Raw genomic sequence first — 16,960 nt, 5'->3', positions numbered from 1 at the left:
ACGAAACTCGATTCCATCCGGAAAAGGCGAGGGAGGAGGGAAATTGGGTACAAAGCAGTTGTCGCAGACTTTTTTGATGTGTCATTCCATTCAATTTGTTAGTACGTACGTATAGTATACTCTCCAACTGGCGCTCGCCCTAGAAACCACTGCCCATCAAATAAATAAAAGTCAAATTACATTCGGAGTCTGAGGGATTATGAAAAGAACGGGGACGATTGCATTTCATTTCGTTCATCAGCGCTGCACAGAAGTCAGTTCTAAATAAAAATATAAAGTTTTCATGAAATAAAGTAAAAATCTGAAAAAAAAGCCACCAGGCTAAAACGAAAGCGAAAAGGACATTAAAGAGAGCAGTTAATTAAAATTGTAATTAAGAGTGGCAGGTGCACTCGTTTGCTTGGATTTCGACAAGTGAACATTTTGTTCGACGCTTCTGCTTCTGCTTGCCAGACACAAAGTAGCGACCTCTGTCGCAACAACAACAACAACTCCGAGTACGGCTACAGAAATGGAAAACAAAACGCTTTGGATACAACTTTTGCTTTGGCAACAAGTGTTTGTTGACTTTATGTATATATACGTACGGCGAGTTGCGAGCGGGGGGGGTGATAAGAGCATTTGCCTGGGGCCTTTGCAATGATGATTTCGTTCAAATGGGTCAGGAAGCGCGCTGCTAAAGCACAACAGCCGGAGGTGGGGGGGTTGCTGGACTGTGACGATGTCGGCAACGAAATGAGTGAGTGCGAAATAGTTCTGGTTGATGAAAAATTTGAATTAAGAAAAGTTGTTTCATAATTTGTCTGATTACAAGAATAAATGCAGGAAAAGGACGATTGGGCTAAATAAACCCTTTGCGAGATTGATTCGGTCACTGCAGTTGTGGGAAATTTTATACTTGTGTGTTTGTGCAACTAAATAACAACCCAATCGAAAATATTAAAAAAAAAACTGATTAAGGATTCTGTGTTAAAGTGAATTTCCAGTTGAATGCTGTATTAGAAGGCATGTAAATATTCCTACCACTTGGTTTGTCATCTCCAAAATGTCGTCACGTTAATCATTTGACTACTCCTTAACATCCGTTCTAGCAGCGCGACTCTGGATCTCGTCCATTCAGATCGACTGCCTGTACAGAGGTATGGAGGAAAGGCGGCTTTGAAACCAGGCCTTTCCAACCGCACAGTATAGGTACTATGCTGCTCGGAATCTCGCTCATTCCGAGAGCATCGAAAATACGATACCCGTAGATATTTAGATACTTATAAATAGGCTATGTCATAACTAGGATAAAAAAAAATCTAAAAACTTTCAACGAAAACTAAAATTACTCTTACTTCTACTTTGAATGTACAGATAGGTCATACGACCGTACTAAATAAAAAAATAAAAAAAATAAAAATAAAATAAATTTTAAACCAAAGAAATAATTTATTGTTGTAATTTGAACAAAACTTATAACCAAGGGGCCAAGAAATCCGATGACCTGGCAAGTATATAGTATACATGCATTATGGAGCCCTTTCAGAGAAAGTTTAGGTGGAAGGCTTATCGCTTCAAGATATAAAAAGAAAGGCCTGCATTAAGTACCTAATTTATTCGTTGTTCCACGAATCAAACCCGTTTCGGTTTCTCAAAGCTCCGTTTTCGGTGCTCTTTTCATTGAGAAGAACTTTCAATTGAAAATGATATGACTTTAATGGTCATCAGCCTTAACCCCGGCCGGAAGATTCCACTTCTAAATAACTAGCAGACTCAGATAGGGGAAAGTTTCACATCTGAATACATACAAAACACTTAGGGGATTCACAAGATGTCGTAATACTAGGTTTACAAATAAGTAGTTTATCCTCATTTTCGAGCTTAACTCCCTAAAAAAGTCCCTTTATTAAATATTTCTATGTAAAATTACACGTCATCTTTGTCCATCATTGAGAAAAATTACAAATACATTTTTGTTTCGAATATTCATCAGGAAAATTTATGAAATCGTATATCACCATCGGTTAGCCCATACAAAAAGCTTTAGAAATCTTGGTTTTTGAATTTAGTTTCCCATTTGTTGTCTGCTTTCCAGCTAGTCGAAAGTTGCTTGTTTTTCACCGCTCAGCGCGCATATATTAAAAAAAAAAAAAAAAAAAAAAATTATGTTAGTCGGTAAGATTATCAATTTCATGGATTTCGCTTAGCTCGTAGTAATCCGAGTAGAATTTTTAGGGAAAAATTGTTAATTCAAATTTGGGATATATGTTTGTATTTTGGTCGGCTAATTACAAATAATTGGAGACAAGTGGGACCAGATACATTCAGGCACTCGCATCTCGCATAAGAGTGGACTGCGATTTAGGGCATCTAGTGGACTGCTGTTGATGGATGGTAATCCCATTAAAGATGTAAATCATTATAGACAGTTTCAAAATGGATACCGGAACAGGATTCCGTGGCTACTCTCAGAAACTTTCATTGAGAGAACATTGGGAATTTAAGGAGTCTATAAGCTATTTTCAGACTGATATCATTACAATAAACATAGCTGAGAGGTTAGAGAATAATGGACGTACCTTTGCAGCTGTCGTCAAGCGCTTTAAGATTTGACTTTGATAACATGTGTTCGTAAATGTCAAAGAAACCTTCAATCGTTTCGGCAGCGCAGCTTCAGTCTTCACAGGATTCCAGGACACGATGGTATTTCGGAAAATGAAGAAGCATATGTATGTATGAGTGAGCCCCACTGAGCAACAACAGCTGGTTGTCAAACTTGACACAGATACTTCATCACGTAATCTGTAGCCATCTAACTTGCTGAGGCTCTCCATATCACACATACGCCATATCACGGAATTACGAACTGACCACAGGACCAATGGATATATGGACGCATAATCGAACATCTAGCTCTCCGAAAAATGCACTTCATATTTCTGGGAGATCATTTTTTTGAAGACTTGTGCAGTTTCTCCAATCAATTAGTCCTTGTTTCATCGAGCTCTTGTGTCGAACTCTTGCTAAGAGCAACAATATTAATAACACTTTGGCGCTTGCACTTTTGCTAACTGTTTAGCCGAGCTTCGCTTCTAATTTGTGGTGTACTTCTTGAATGTTGTTACACAAACGAAGAGACCAACAATTTTATGCCGCCTCCGAACGGCAAATGGTGTCTGAGAAGCTTTTTTATGGCAGAAATACACTCGGAGGTTCGCTGTTGCCCGCCGAGGAGCGACCGCTATTAGAAAAAGCTCTTCCTAGTTTAGATGATGCCCGGACCAAGGATCGAACGTAGGTCCTAAGTATGCTCCTCTTTCCCATACAGCCACAGCGGCCACCGCTATTGTACGTACATAGATGACAACAAAAGTTGATTCTAATCGCGTTTGGACATTTGTATGTAGGTATATCGTCAACCTTTTGAAGCACCATTAGCCAAACGATCGATTATTTTTTAGACAAGGAATGAGTAATTTAATTAGAAAATTATTTGTATCAGCTTCAAAAATTTAAAAAATCATGGATGAATGGTCAATAGAAGAACAAAAAATATAACTTTTTACAGCCAAATTGAGACAAAGAAATCATTAAATTCAGTACGGTTGCATTCGAGCATTCGATTTTCTCCGCCGTTCTTACGCCAAAAGCCACCGAAAGCTTTCATTTGCATTTATGTATAAATTTAATTTTGCTTTCATGTGTTTTTATTTTTGCTCTGGCTATTAATTTTTCCGTTTGTTCTGCGATGATCAGTCAGATTCCAATTATTTGTTTGTGTTTTCCAATTAAATTCACACACATGCTTTTGTATGTATGTGCGAAAATAAATCGTCTATGCTTTTAAAATTTATTGCACGTGGCGGAGATATAAACCGGATTTATGCCATCAGCTCAATAATGTCCTCGCACTGCCTCTAAAGGGAATATTTTTATTGTCGAACATTATTTGAATGGAAAGAATAAATAAAAGTCATCGAATTGGAACGCACAATTCAAGATTAAAAGTAGTTAAAGGCGAAAATAATTATTATGCCGTGTGGGGAACTTCGGGCGAATTTGGTTGATCAACGCATAAATCCACGGGCGTGAAGTTCACTTCCGACTTGAGCTAATAAATACATACATATGTATGTACGTAGTTCCGAAAAAAAAACCATTAAGAGAAAACTCTCAAAACATATGTATGTATGTATGTATGTATGTACATATGTTGCGAACCGCTTCTCACATTGACAAAGTCATTTCATCAATTTGTATCCGGCAGAAATAAGAAGCTTTTCAAAATTGATGAGCGCATTCTAGAGCAATGTTTTGTACTTTCTTTGTCTTTGCTGCGGTAGAATGCTCGGGGCTATCGATAATTTTCTACAATGTGCTTCTGATTGCATTGCATAGCGGCTAACACTTTGGCATCGGCCAGCAGGACTGACAGGAATCAGGAGAGCAGCACTCGCTTTTTGTGTTGCACGGCAAGCGGTCTCTTCTACTATGCTGTGTATGCATGTACGTATATATATGTATGTGTATGTTCAAGTGGCATCCAAAGGAAAATGAGAAAATTAAAAGTATTTTTAATTAATGAATTCCTTGATTCGCAACTCATTTGAAGCTGGCCTCGCCCGCTCGTCCTCTCCTTAACGGACTTTTGGTATTTTATTTTGCTCTTTAATGCCGCATTTGGCACACAGCTGAGGCAGAAGTGTTAATTGGAAAGCGCGAAGTCGACTGAGCGTACACCTGCAGCTGCCAAAGGCCCCCGCTGTGAATGAGAGTGTCGAAATGACTGTTGCTGTAAAAGGTGCCAAAGGATACGCTTTTCGTAACTGGATTAAAATGGAATTATTGCAAATTTTCGTCTTTATTTGAAACAGTTTTTTGTTTTTATATTGGCGCTTGTAACGGTAAAAGGCTTTCGAATGTAGCATCCGTACACGGTCAATCGCGCAGCAGTTTGACGTTATTCCAAAGCCCCGATTTTTAAGTGCTATCATATTCCGCCATGGAATTGAACAACGCACATACCTATGTCGTACCGTAACGTGTCTGTTTGCGCAGGCTTTCATTTATAACAGTGAAAGTGTTGTTCTTTCGAGTCCGCAACCCATACGAACCACTCAACGTACTTGTCGCTTATTTTCATTTTACTCGGTATTTTCTGTAGAAGGCTTATAGCAGCAAGAGTTTTGGTAAACTATAAAGCTAGAGTTGCCAGTTAATTGACAATTGAAGGGTTTAACAAATTATTGAAATTTCAAACATTTAAAGATCTCTGTTTTTGTTATTTATGGCCTTATAACAATTATGTTCAACAATTTTTATTGAGCTTGAGGCCGTTTTTAATGAAAAGCTATTATAAAAAAGCAACAATAATTTGAAAAAATGGTACAAGTGATAGCTATTTCAAAACTTTAAAGATCTCAAGACAAATATATTGGAATGCGGTGGCCACCTCTCTAAAGAGCATGAATAATAATTATTAAAAAATTTTGAGTTAATAAAATATCACAACATGCGTACTAAACAACATGCACATCAAGGGCTGCCACCCATCTAAAAATTACCATGGAGTAAATAAGTTAATTAGGTATAATATTACAATATGGACTTAACTCACGAACGATTTATGAAAAATTTCCTACCCACAACTATCCTTAGAGAGACTTGCCCCTTCCTGGAAATGGTTGCCACCTATTTAAAATTTAAACCCATTGAACAACTAGTCTGGTAAAATATATTTAAACTTATTAGGAAAGTTTAAAAATCAACCCCGGTTTTCCATCAAACGACCACGACTTTGCAATGGAACCAGTCTTTTAAAGAAAAAGATGATGAAAACAATTACCAACGGAAAGCGCCCGAATATACCAAACAATTTCAATACGGGGCAATTTCTGTCGAATTTGGCACAAACACTTCCTATAGGAATTAGTTTCAGGCGTACTCTGCTGCTAAAGCGGAAATATTTCTACTTATAGATTTGTTTGAAGCTGTAAGATGGCGGTGATTATTAAGGTCTTACCAGATGGCTGAAAATCGGAAATAGAAGGTTTTCTGGAAACTAAAAATCTCAATTACAGGCATAATTAATAGAATAGAATAAGAATAGACTTTTTTTCTACATTTTTTTGCGATGTTGCTTTTGCCAGGACTTAAACCCAGATCCTGCGGAGTGGAAGCACTCACAGCTTACCACCACAGCCCAGCGGCCGAATAATTATGGGGAAAAAATATGACCAACCCAATTTAAGTTAAGCTGTCTCTTGTAGGTGTATTCTTGCCTTCCACTCCAGTTTCAATAGACAGCTAATTGTTGGCTGGTAAACCAATATCCAAAAAAAAAAAAAAAAAACAATTTGAAATGGAGGGCACGCGTTACCTAAATTGCTGCTAAAGCGTCCGGCAACACGAAAGTCAATATCCAAGGGTCTATATCAAAACAATTTCTTTATCAAAATAGCCTCTTCACATCAACTACAAAAATTCAAGTTGTTTATAAATTGAATTTTCCTAATTGTTTGTGTGTTTGCTATAGCATTTGCGTGTGGCGTATCACTCCCTCTCAGTTTCCCATGAAAATAACAAATTAACAGCGCAGCAGTAAACAGACTAAGGCATCGAAAAGTTGTTAAGGCCATCATTGTGTAGCGAACACGTCGCACAAATTGTTGGCATTTACTTAATTGCTGTCGTTTTTCTTCTACACAGTCAGACATACATATGTATATATGTATTTTACGCACAATGTGTATGTATATATGTATGTGTGTATGAACGTAGGTGGGTAACTCAAGTCGCACGCATTATTTAAAAGTGTAACAAGTCGAAATTTGCCGTGTGACACAAAACGCAAGCAACTATTTCATAGCACTTCAGCTTTTGCAGATATATCTGTGAACATTTTTCGCATATAATATCAAATATTACAATTTCTAAATTAATACAATTTTTAAGAATGTCTGCGAGTTACGTATACATATACACACATATCGTACTCGTGTTTCTATTTATGTAGGTACATATCAGTTCTGATTACGTTACGGCTGAGCAAGTATTGATGTACCAGCAATTTGGTCATATCGCATCTGAAAAAGCGCACTTCCTGTACCCATTTCGCTCATACGCACCGACGCACCGTCGCACCGGTCTCGGCTGAATGGGTAAGCGTGCACGTGTATGTATGTACATATGTATATGGAGTTAGTTTGCTGCCACGGAATAAAAAACGGTCACCTCTCTCTTTGCCACAATTTATTTTCGCATTCGTTTGCATTCACAGTTGTAACAAATTGCAGCAGCCGAACGTTGCTGTATGGCTGCCATCACAAACCCATTCCAATCAATAGCTAACCGTTACAGTCAACAAAACTAAGCTAAAAAATAATGGATATACGAGAATTGCTTTTGTTTCATTAAAATTTGATAGCTGCGCTGTACCTGGAGTAAATATTTGCAAAATGACTGCGCAGTTGCGCATATAAAAAAAAAAGCAAGACTGCATACATGCAACGTACATAAACGCCGGTGGACTATTTATTTTTGAAATCAGGCGGAACATTTCACCAATAAGTTACAAAGAAATAAGGATTACTGTAACCAAGCGGAAAAAAGGGGTTACTCTTCTTGGCCCAGATATGCATTTATTTTAGTGCCTCCTCGAGTACGTTGCTCATCGAGTTAAGACTCTTCCTATATTAATGACGCTGAGATCATCTTCTAATAGAGCTAACTTAGGTCCACCATCGTTCATTTAAAATATTTCTTTTTACCAGAAACTTCCAAATGTATTGGAACAGAACGGCTTTTTTTATTTGCCTTTATTGAAATCACCAAGGAGCTCCACTTGGTCATCACTGCCCGGCAATTCAAAAGATTTTCGATTCAGTATCTTCGGAAGCACTGACATTAACGACGCCAAGGCCTCCGCTGATTAACTATTCATAATGTTAAGCTTTTTTTGTATTTTCAGCACGACGCTAAGCGGAGATGCCTCCGTGGACTTTCCCTTCAATCGAATAGACGTACTGATTCGTTGATATTGGGCTTCGGGTATTCCTTTTCTTAAATCTACAGCAAGTTGCCTTAAATAGGTTGAAAAATAAACTTGTTGCGACTAGTAGGTCGGTAATCTGCCCACTCAACTTATGTTTCAAATGTTGAATATAAAAAAACCAGAATTTACGGTTTCTCGGAAGGCCAGTTAAAGGACCATATCTGTATTTGACACTTCTAGATTGTTCTTCGAAATGTTTACTTGTATATTTCAACAAACAATATTGGTAGATCTGGCAACGTTAAATTTTGGAGATTTCATACTTCAAGATGACAATTATTGAAGTCCGGATAAAGAGCCATTCCACCTAGCGACAGAAATTTGATAATATATTGACTTTTTTCATCGGATTTTAAAAATCAAATATGGTATTTTTAATATGATTTATAGACCTTTAAAAAGATACAAAGATGTGTAAAGGGTTGCCACATGTCTAAAAATTTGTTCCAAATTATTAAATAAGTTAAATGAATTATTAAAATATTGGTATCAATCGAATGGGTTTCAAAACTCTTTACTGCTGAACTATGTTTAGCGGGGTTGCCACATGTTTAAGATGGGCATCGTCTAAATGATTTTGAAAAGGTTTTATTTCTGAAATATACTCAGGAGGGTTTCCACCTGTTTAAAAAATCCAACTTCACTTAAATTAGGATAATTACCTAATTCAAATGTGTAAATTAGTTTTTATAGGCATAATACATCCCAATAGAAAAAAGAGGGAATGAAAAGCAAATTGAAAGGCATTACGTTTCCGCTTCGGGAGACCGCTCACAGCAGGACTTATTTTGTATGCGTAACTTTTTTCATTCCAATAGGATTTTATTCTTTACTTCCCAGATGCTTTTTCGTAATTAAGAAAAGCGAAACCCAAGAACCGACAATTAAATGTTGCGTCTAACGGTTTTAGAAACTGGAATACTGGAAGCACTCTGTGTGTTTTGATCCTGAGATGTGCACTGTATTTGCTTGGGAGCTGTTCAGTAATGCTTTGTGGAGGGAAGACCGTGAGCTTCTTGGATATGCTCGTATACATACGTACGCATGAATGGGTAGACATATAAACTTTTATTTGGGTATTTAATCAAGCACAGATTGTAAACTGCATTCTTGCATTTCTGGTTGTAGTTGCACAAGCAACAATTATCTGAAAAGCTTGCACTGTCAGTCAAATACAGTATGACTGCAACCACTTGTGGCATTTCGGCGCAGCGCAGCTCATGTGACCTACTGGCCAGTCTTTCATTGCCGTTGTTGCAGTCATCTTGTTGATTTATCCGTCCATCAATGCAACCGCCACAGAAATCGCCTGCATCAGCGTCACCACCGGCGCATTGCTTGCTCATTTGTGTGCTGTGTGCTGATGTTTGCTGTTTTGTGCGAGTGTATGGGTGTGCAGTTCTTTTTTGCGGGTGTTCTGGCTGCCGGTCTGTCATTTGCCTATGCTCCACAGCCCTTTTGGTGAGAAAGGGGGTGAAAATCGCTGAATTGGTGGTTTTTGGTGCAGCTGCTTTGATTTTTATTGACACTTCTGCCCATCTTGCGCTCTTCCCTATTCTGCAGTTTCCAGTGAACTAAGTACTTTGCATTCTCCTTTATTCTCGACATGTACGTCAGTTGATATGTTTGTTGTGGTGGCGATGGCTTTGTGCATCCGTTCGTCAACGAAAGTTTAGCGCGGCGGCATCAGCCAATGTGAAACACTCTTACTTTTATTTACTTTTACCATTTGTCGGGCTTTGCTATTTAGGACAAGTAGTGCACTTTTTTTCTATTTAAAATTCAGCGCTCAATAAATCACCCAAACTTCACTGATTTCACGAAGTTTTCAGATAATCCACTATCTACGACTTGGCTTAAGTTTCTATATTAAATCTTCCGTACACTCAGAGGTAAAAATTTTTAAATTAAAAAAATGTGCTAAATTTAAAAAAAATCTGCATATGAAAGAGCACCAACCCAACTCGAAATAAATTTGAGTACGCACATTTTAATAGATGTTGTTGTACACTTCACAGAAGCTTTTTATACCCGAGCGCACTTGTGCACAAGGGTATTATGACTTTGTTCACATAACGGTTATTTGTAACAGCCAAAACGAATCGAGATAGATATAGACAAATGTATACATAAATGATCAGAATAAATTAGGACATATCTGCCGTCCGTCCGTCCGTCCGCCCGTGTAAACCATAACTCGAGCAAATATTGAGATATCTCAACGAAATTTGGTATATACAATGCCCTTTACCCAAGGTAAAGGTGGTATTGAAAATGGGAGAAATCGGACCATAACCACGCCCACTTCCCATATAACGGTAATTTTCAGAAATACGAAAATGGCGATATTATAGTAACTACTGAATCTTTTTCACTAAAAATTTACATTTAAATAGATTTTCAGACGTAAAATAGGAATATTATAAATTTTACATGTGTATATCTCGGTAGCCGCTAGACCAATTTCTCCCAAACTTGGCACCGTTTTTGACCTTGGTACCACATACCAAACAGCTGAAAATTTTTTAAATCAAAGCATAACCACGCCCACATCCCATGTAACGGTTACTTAGCGAAATACGAAATCTTCGATAAATCATTAAATATTATAGTTAATTTATTCAAAATTGATGTTTGCAATAATTCGTTAGCAAAAAATACGGAAATTGGGTGTGGGCCCTCCATGACCACATATGTATGTGTATCTCGGTAACCGTTCGATCAATTTCTACCAAACTCGGAATGATTATTGTACTTGCCACTTAAAAGCAAAACTTTAAAATTATTGAAATCGGACTACAATTATGTCCTCTTTTCATATAAATATAACAGCAAATTTCAGAAATGCTTGAAACTTCGATATTTCGAAATTGAAAGACGCTAATTTACTCAAAATTAATACAAACAACAATCCCTGGAAAAGAAGTTATATTATTATAGAATTTTGGAAAGTGTGCGTGATACTGCCCACATACAACTATGTAAGTTTATCGAAGATGTGTGAAATAGGTATAAATCCACCGCTGCTTACCACGTAACGGTAGTTTACGGAAAAGTGAAACAAACTAAATTTAATAATTGCGCCGGGTATCTAATGTTCGGTTCCATCCGAATTTAGGCTTTTTTGCTTGTTCGTAATTAAGAAAAAATAAATAAATCTAAAATTTTATGTTCCGTCTGATGAGAATTGAACCCGGACACTCCTGGCAGCAGCCAATTGTATAAAAGATTTTTTTGTATGAAATATACATAGACAGGAAATAATGATGCACATACGCCACGCACACCCGCCTGAGTAACATGCGACTCAGCGAGCAAATCTATATGGGAATTGGACAGTGGCATCCATTAAGCATTTCTGTTGTAAATCAGTGTTATCAATTGATAGAACTGATATCCAACTTATAGTTAGCTCTTTTGCGGGATTTCGATAAACTACTAACCTTTAATTAGCTCTGAAAAACTAACTTTAAGTGAGCTGTAAAGTCGCGCAGAAGTCATGCGACTCAATCGGGAGTTTGTTTTCTTTACAAATTTCTATTTAAAAATCTTCTTACAAAAACTGCTTTGAATACATTTTTTTTTCTGCACTTCATAAATACTTTTTCGCATTCAGGACTTATAAAATGAAATTTGAAATTTTATATTATCATTTTGATGTTACGGCTGACGGAATTCGAATAAAGGACCACCTTTTTAGGATCTAAACCAAATTACTATGAGAGCATCTTTGAGGCAACACCATTTCTTGAAAAAAAAGAATTATTGAAATCGGTTCACGTGGTCCAACGAATTCAATTCAATTCTCATTTTTTGAAGTCGGTTAAAAATCATAAATAAAAATTCTTGATAGCAATTTTTAAAAAGGAATACTTCTAAATATTATGAAATGTCTTCTTGGATTCATTGAAAAGGACTTCCTCTTAATTGTATGTGCTGTATTCTTGAATTCATTTTAAATTCATATTATTAATAAAGTAGTCAATCGGCAAGTCTCGGGCTGGAGCAGAAGTCAGCGCAAACGTTTTTCATTTCCCACTTAATAAGGTGGCCGTTCCGCGGGGCCTGGGATCGAGGCCGGTTTCTTACTAACATCAAAGGCAAAAGAAAAGAAAAAGCTTTTTCTAGTAGCCGTCGCCACTCGGAGTCGGCGTAAAACTATAGGTCCCTCAATTTGTGTACCAACATCGAGGCGCACTCGGAGCAGAAGCTAAGGCCAAACCCTAATATATTGTGCCAGGCGAGTTAATTTCTTCTTGATTTCATTGAACCCATTAACCCACTAAAAACAAAAATACTTCCTTCTCGAAGAAAATCCAAAGACATATGTATCTTCTTACTTTTTACTATTTTATTAGGTGGTTTTCACTCGACGTATGTATGTCCTGTTCGACATTGTGAACACCTTAAAACGAGTATGTGTGGTGCCATAGTGGCAATTTGCTAAGAGTTTAGAAATGACGTATCGAGCTCTAACCGCCAAAAAGTTGTAAGCGATATTTTTTTCAAAATTTTATTTTTGATGCAGAAATGCATCTAGATTTCTGCATGAAAAAGAAAATTAAAAAAAAAAATCGCTTAAATCATTTTGGCCGTTAGGGCTCTCTATTAACCGACTTCAAAAAAAATTAGTTTATCAATTCGTCGGAATATTTTTTTTTGTATGTTACTGCATTACTTTGGCACACGTTTGCCGATTTCTATAAAAAAAAATGCTCTCCCATATGAAGAAATTAACGGTAGTCTTAAATATTTTTATGAAAGTTGAAGTCGGTTTTGATTTTTGCTTGAAAATTACTGGTTTTTATTTAGATTTGAAATTTTCACAATAAATGCATTAAAATGCATTGAATAAAGAATAATAATAATAAGAATTGTGGTTTATGGTTCAGTGACAAAATCAAGTCGAAACGAAATGATCAATTTTAAAAATATTGCTTTATCATTCTCTTGCATTGGAAAAATTTAAAGCGCCGCGACATTATCTCGTCCAACACTCCAATAACCTTCAACTATTTTTCGTGTTTTTTTCATTAATTCAAATATTTTATCACCCTGAGCACTCCCCGCAATCAATCAAATCAATTGCGTTGTTCATTTTGGAATGGAGTATTTTAATTAGTTGTCTCTGTTCATCAAAGTGCACAGCGGAGCTTATTAATTATTCAATTAGTAACAAACTTACCTATTATTAATGCGTGGCTCAGGCAAAAAACATTCGCTAGCTGCCGGCGAATTTGTCTACCTCTTTAAAGGCACTTCCAACACCCGTTGCTCACATTAAGCATGTCCACTCACTCATTAATTAATTATTTCACCACAGTCAACACGATGCGAGCCTTTAACGCGTCGACGGTATTTACACCACTCCACCACCTCTGCACGACAGATAGTAGCAGCGAACCAACAACGACAGGTGGCGAGTGCAAACAATTCACAGCCGAAACGAATTTAATGAGTTGTGTAATCACCCTTCCGGCCACCGCTTAAAATTGTCGATAAACATCTACTCTCCCCGCCGCTTGTTGCGCACTTATGCTTGCCTGCTGTCAAAATGAGTTTCAGATACGCAATCGGTTATTTGTTTTCGCGTTTTCTTTTCAACACTTCCGTCACACAGCGAAATCACGACCGCTTATCCTCTCGTCCAGGATCTTAATCAGCTCTAATTATAATAATACCAACAATTTGTTTGACTTACGCTCGATTTAGTTAGTCCACTTGCATACATACACCCGTATACACTAGGCGCACACTATTTACGTCTTTACGGGGGCGAGTTTCGATTACCGAAATGGCGTGGAGAAACACAATCGCCTGTCTGTGGGAATAAAGGACCACTACCAAGTGTTATCCTTTATGGCTATTACTTCTTTGCTAAACTCACAGCTTTCTCCGTTGAGAAGCAAGCGGAAATATCGAATTGTGCGATTTCAAGCACGCGATTGCACCGACGACGCGAATTCACCGCAAACGCAAAAGCGCACACGAACACGCGAAAACACTAACGCGCACACTAACACATACGCCAATCCGCACTAGCGTGAACGAACGAACGAACGAACGAACAGGCACACGTGTGCCGTACGGTTGTTTATTTTGATTTTATTTTTTTGCGCTTCCTTTCACTGCCGCTTTTGTGTGGCATCGCACTTTTCTATTTTGTCGTTTCGACAACTTCTGCTGTTGGTTGTTGTTGTGTTTGCTGTTGCATTTACTATTTCACTTTTTGCTCCACTCAAGGTATCACAGCACAAAATCCTTTCTGACGTGCAAACACACTTACACACACACAAACACACACTGTAGTGGGGGGGCGGGGGGTGCTTTCATACATAACAGCGCAGCAGCCGGCGCCCGTGGCGTATGAGTGACATTTAATTTCAACACATTGAGCCCATCTATCAACCCAACCCCGCGCGCACACTCAGTGAATATGATGGAGTGTATTGCGATTATCTGGCACAAAAAAATTGAGGAAAATACGCCGCTCACTCTTTTCTAATATTTTTTATTTATTTTTTGGTTTGCTTGAAGCGCCAAACTCAGCAACTGTGAGTGGCGAAAAATTGCTTATGGTGTAATAAATGCGATTTGCTTTTGAGGTGGTATTGATATGTGTTTTTTTTTTTGGCAGCAATCGGTTGGGTTTTCTAAGCGCGAAATATGCGAATTGTCGCTAAAGTTTTCCGGCGTTTCGAGTTTGGCAACTTCAAAGCACGTTTCCCGCTACGAATCACCGATATATTCGTGCAAAATGTCTCGATCACGCAAAGCACGCGGTGCGCTTGTTTTATGTGGCTGCAGCGAGACGCGATTGTTTTCTTGTTCACATGCGATTTCCCGCCACGCTCGACGCGAACATTTTACCGCTTAGAGTTCCGACGTCTGATAGTCCCGCGCACTGTTCACAAACTGGCATGCTGCTTTCGTCCTGCGAGCAATTGCACTTTCGCACAAGCTGCGTCGGTATGCCTCGTGCCGCCAAGTGTCAACAAAGTCGTGCCGCCCGACCTCAACGCCCCTCTTCTCTACTCCAAACTGAACTCGTTTTGCCTACGATTGCACGTGAATGCAAAAGCTCCCAGCTCTTATACGCCCATCCGACTGCTGCGCATGTCCTTTCATTTTTACGCGCTCTCTCGCAGTCGGCGCTCAGTCGACCGACTGCACGCGGGTGCCCTACCCAGGCGAGAAGTGGCGACTGCAGACTTGCACAAGGCATATAAAATTGCGGTTGCACATGAAAGCCACTTCAGTCGCACAGCTCATCGCTGCTTGGGAAATACTTCGCTATAGCGGCAGCACAGAGTCGAACAAATCTCCACTCCACACATTCGAAAGTGTTCCCACTTGCCGTCACTTGATTTTCGTATTTCTTCGCTTCCGCTTAGATTCGCCGGCCACGTCGTTGCAGTGTCATTAATCATTTTGCCAGGATTGCTCTAGTTGTTTTTGCTGTTTTACAACTATAATACCCCGCTGATGTTGTTTGCGGTTATGCAGAACGTCGTTTCGATACTCACTTATCTTCTTTGCGCCGAATTCGGACAGTTTTCCATTAAATTGTATTTGTCCTGCATTTTATCCAACAAAATTGTTTGTTTTCTTTTGCAAAACGGAGATTATCTCTATTTGCTCATCAACCATTTGGTTTCGTTTAATTGGAAAGTGGAAGCAAAGCCGAATAAGTCCATCACTTCGAAGCAAAAGTAGCAGATAAAGAATACTAAACGGTAATAATTTCTTTTTCGCAAAAATAAGCAAAGTATTTCTGATTAAAGGTTCTACCTGATAAAAAAAGTTCTCTATGATGAAAAAAGTTTTCTACTTGCCAGGACTTTTGTCTTTGCATAAATCCAACTACAGACGGGGTGAGTGCCTCAGATATGCAAACCACTCAGTTGCAATGCCGCATTTTATTTCGCTAACTCCCTGCTCCCCAAGTGATTGATGCAAATCCGAGACAACAACAGCAGCTAGAATCTGCTTAGAGTACAAGTACTCTTGAAAGAATTTCCCAGTATATATGTATGCGTAGACAATAGACAGGCAACTTTCTGCACTTGTCTGCAGCAACAAAATAGAGAAGAACAAAGCACTCGCCTCGCAAACCGAGTAAGGATGCCACACAAAAATTATTTCTCTACTCCTTAACATTGCAATTTACTCCATATCCGCCTCGCTATTTTAGCGTTGTATTGTGTTTTTTTATTTCGTCGTGGCTTCTCCATCTGTGCTGTACAATTTGTTTGTTCAGAATAATACAAAAAGTCAATAAGTTCCTCCCAGTCAACTGCACCCACTTAAAGGGAAAACATGGAGCAGCAAAAAGTTTTGCTTCTTTGAAGTGCGAAAAGAGGAAGCTCGCGGAAAAAGTAAAAGAATCAGAACTAGCAGAATGTATGTACTTTGAAGTAAATCCACATGGAGTAATGGTACCGTTAACAAATAGTTACTTAAATACAAAATTTCAATCACTTGCATTAAGCTGGCATTTATAAAACAAAAAATGGCTTTACAATAGCCAATACAGCAAACAAATAAGGCAAATGCTTCGACACAGTTTGGCTTTAATGTGAATGCTATCTAAAGTGTGGGAGTATTTGCTTTCTCAAATGAAGTTAGTGGTTGTACTTTTGGGTCGTTGCTATTATTTTTCCATTTGGTTAATGGTGGCAAGTAAGCAAGTGAAGTTTGTCAGCGAAAAAGTAATTTCCTGCGCTTCATTAAAACCGGCGACGATGACACTAAAGCAGACAATGCACCAAAAATCCAGCAATTGAGTGTCAGGCAGACAGAAATCAAAAAAACTCGCTTTGGATTTTATATCATTCATTATATCAGCGCCAACATTGAAGTGACTCCGCGTGGAGAAAGGCGTTAGAAGCTGTCACAAAAATGGGAGAACAAACTAAATGAATT

The 16,960-nt window shown here is 38.2% G+C and overlaps 1 protein-coding gene across 1 annotated transcript in view; it reads right to left on the bottom strand.

The window, feature by feature from the left end:
• The window catches only part of LOC118732419 (teneurin-a-like), a gene marked incomplete in the record, with an annotated part of 439,680 nt that extends 424,731 nt beyond the window's left edge, over nucleotides 1-14,949 (bottom strand). The window contains 1 exon segment of the mRNA XM_036461555.1: nucleotides 13,221-14,949.
• Between the last annotated feature and the right edge of the window lie 2,011 nt (nucleotides 14,950-16,960).

Source organism: Rhagoletis pomonella, unplaced genomic scaffold (genome assembly GCF_013731165.1).
Source record: "Rhagoletis pomonella isolate Grant_MI unplaced genomic scaffold, Rhpom_1.0 Rhpom_scaffold_00002, whole genome shotgun sequence".
Lineage (NCBI taxonomy): Eukaryota > Metazoa > Arthropoda > Insecta > Diptera > Tephritidae > Rhagoletis > Rhagoletis pomonella.
The sequence above is the reverse complement of the archived record's forward strand: the minus strand, read 5'-3'. Positions and strand labels throughout refer to the sequence as shown.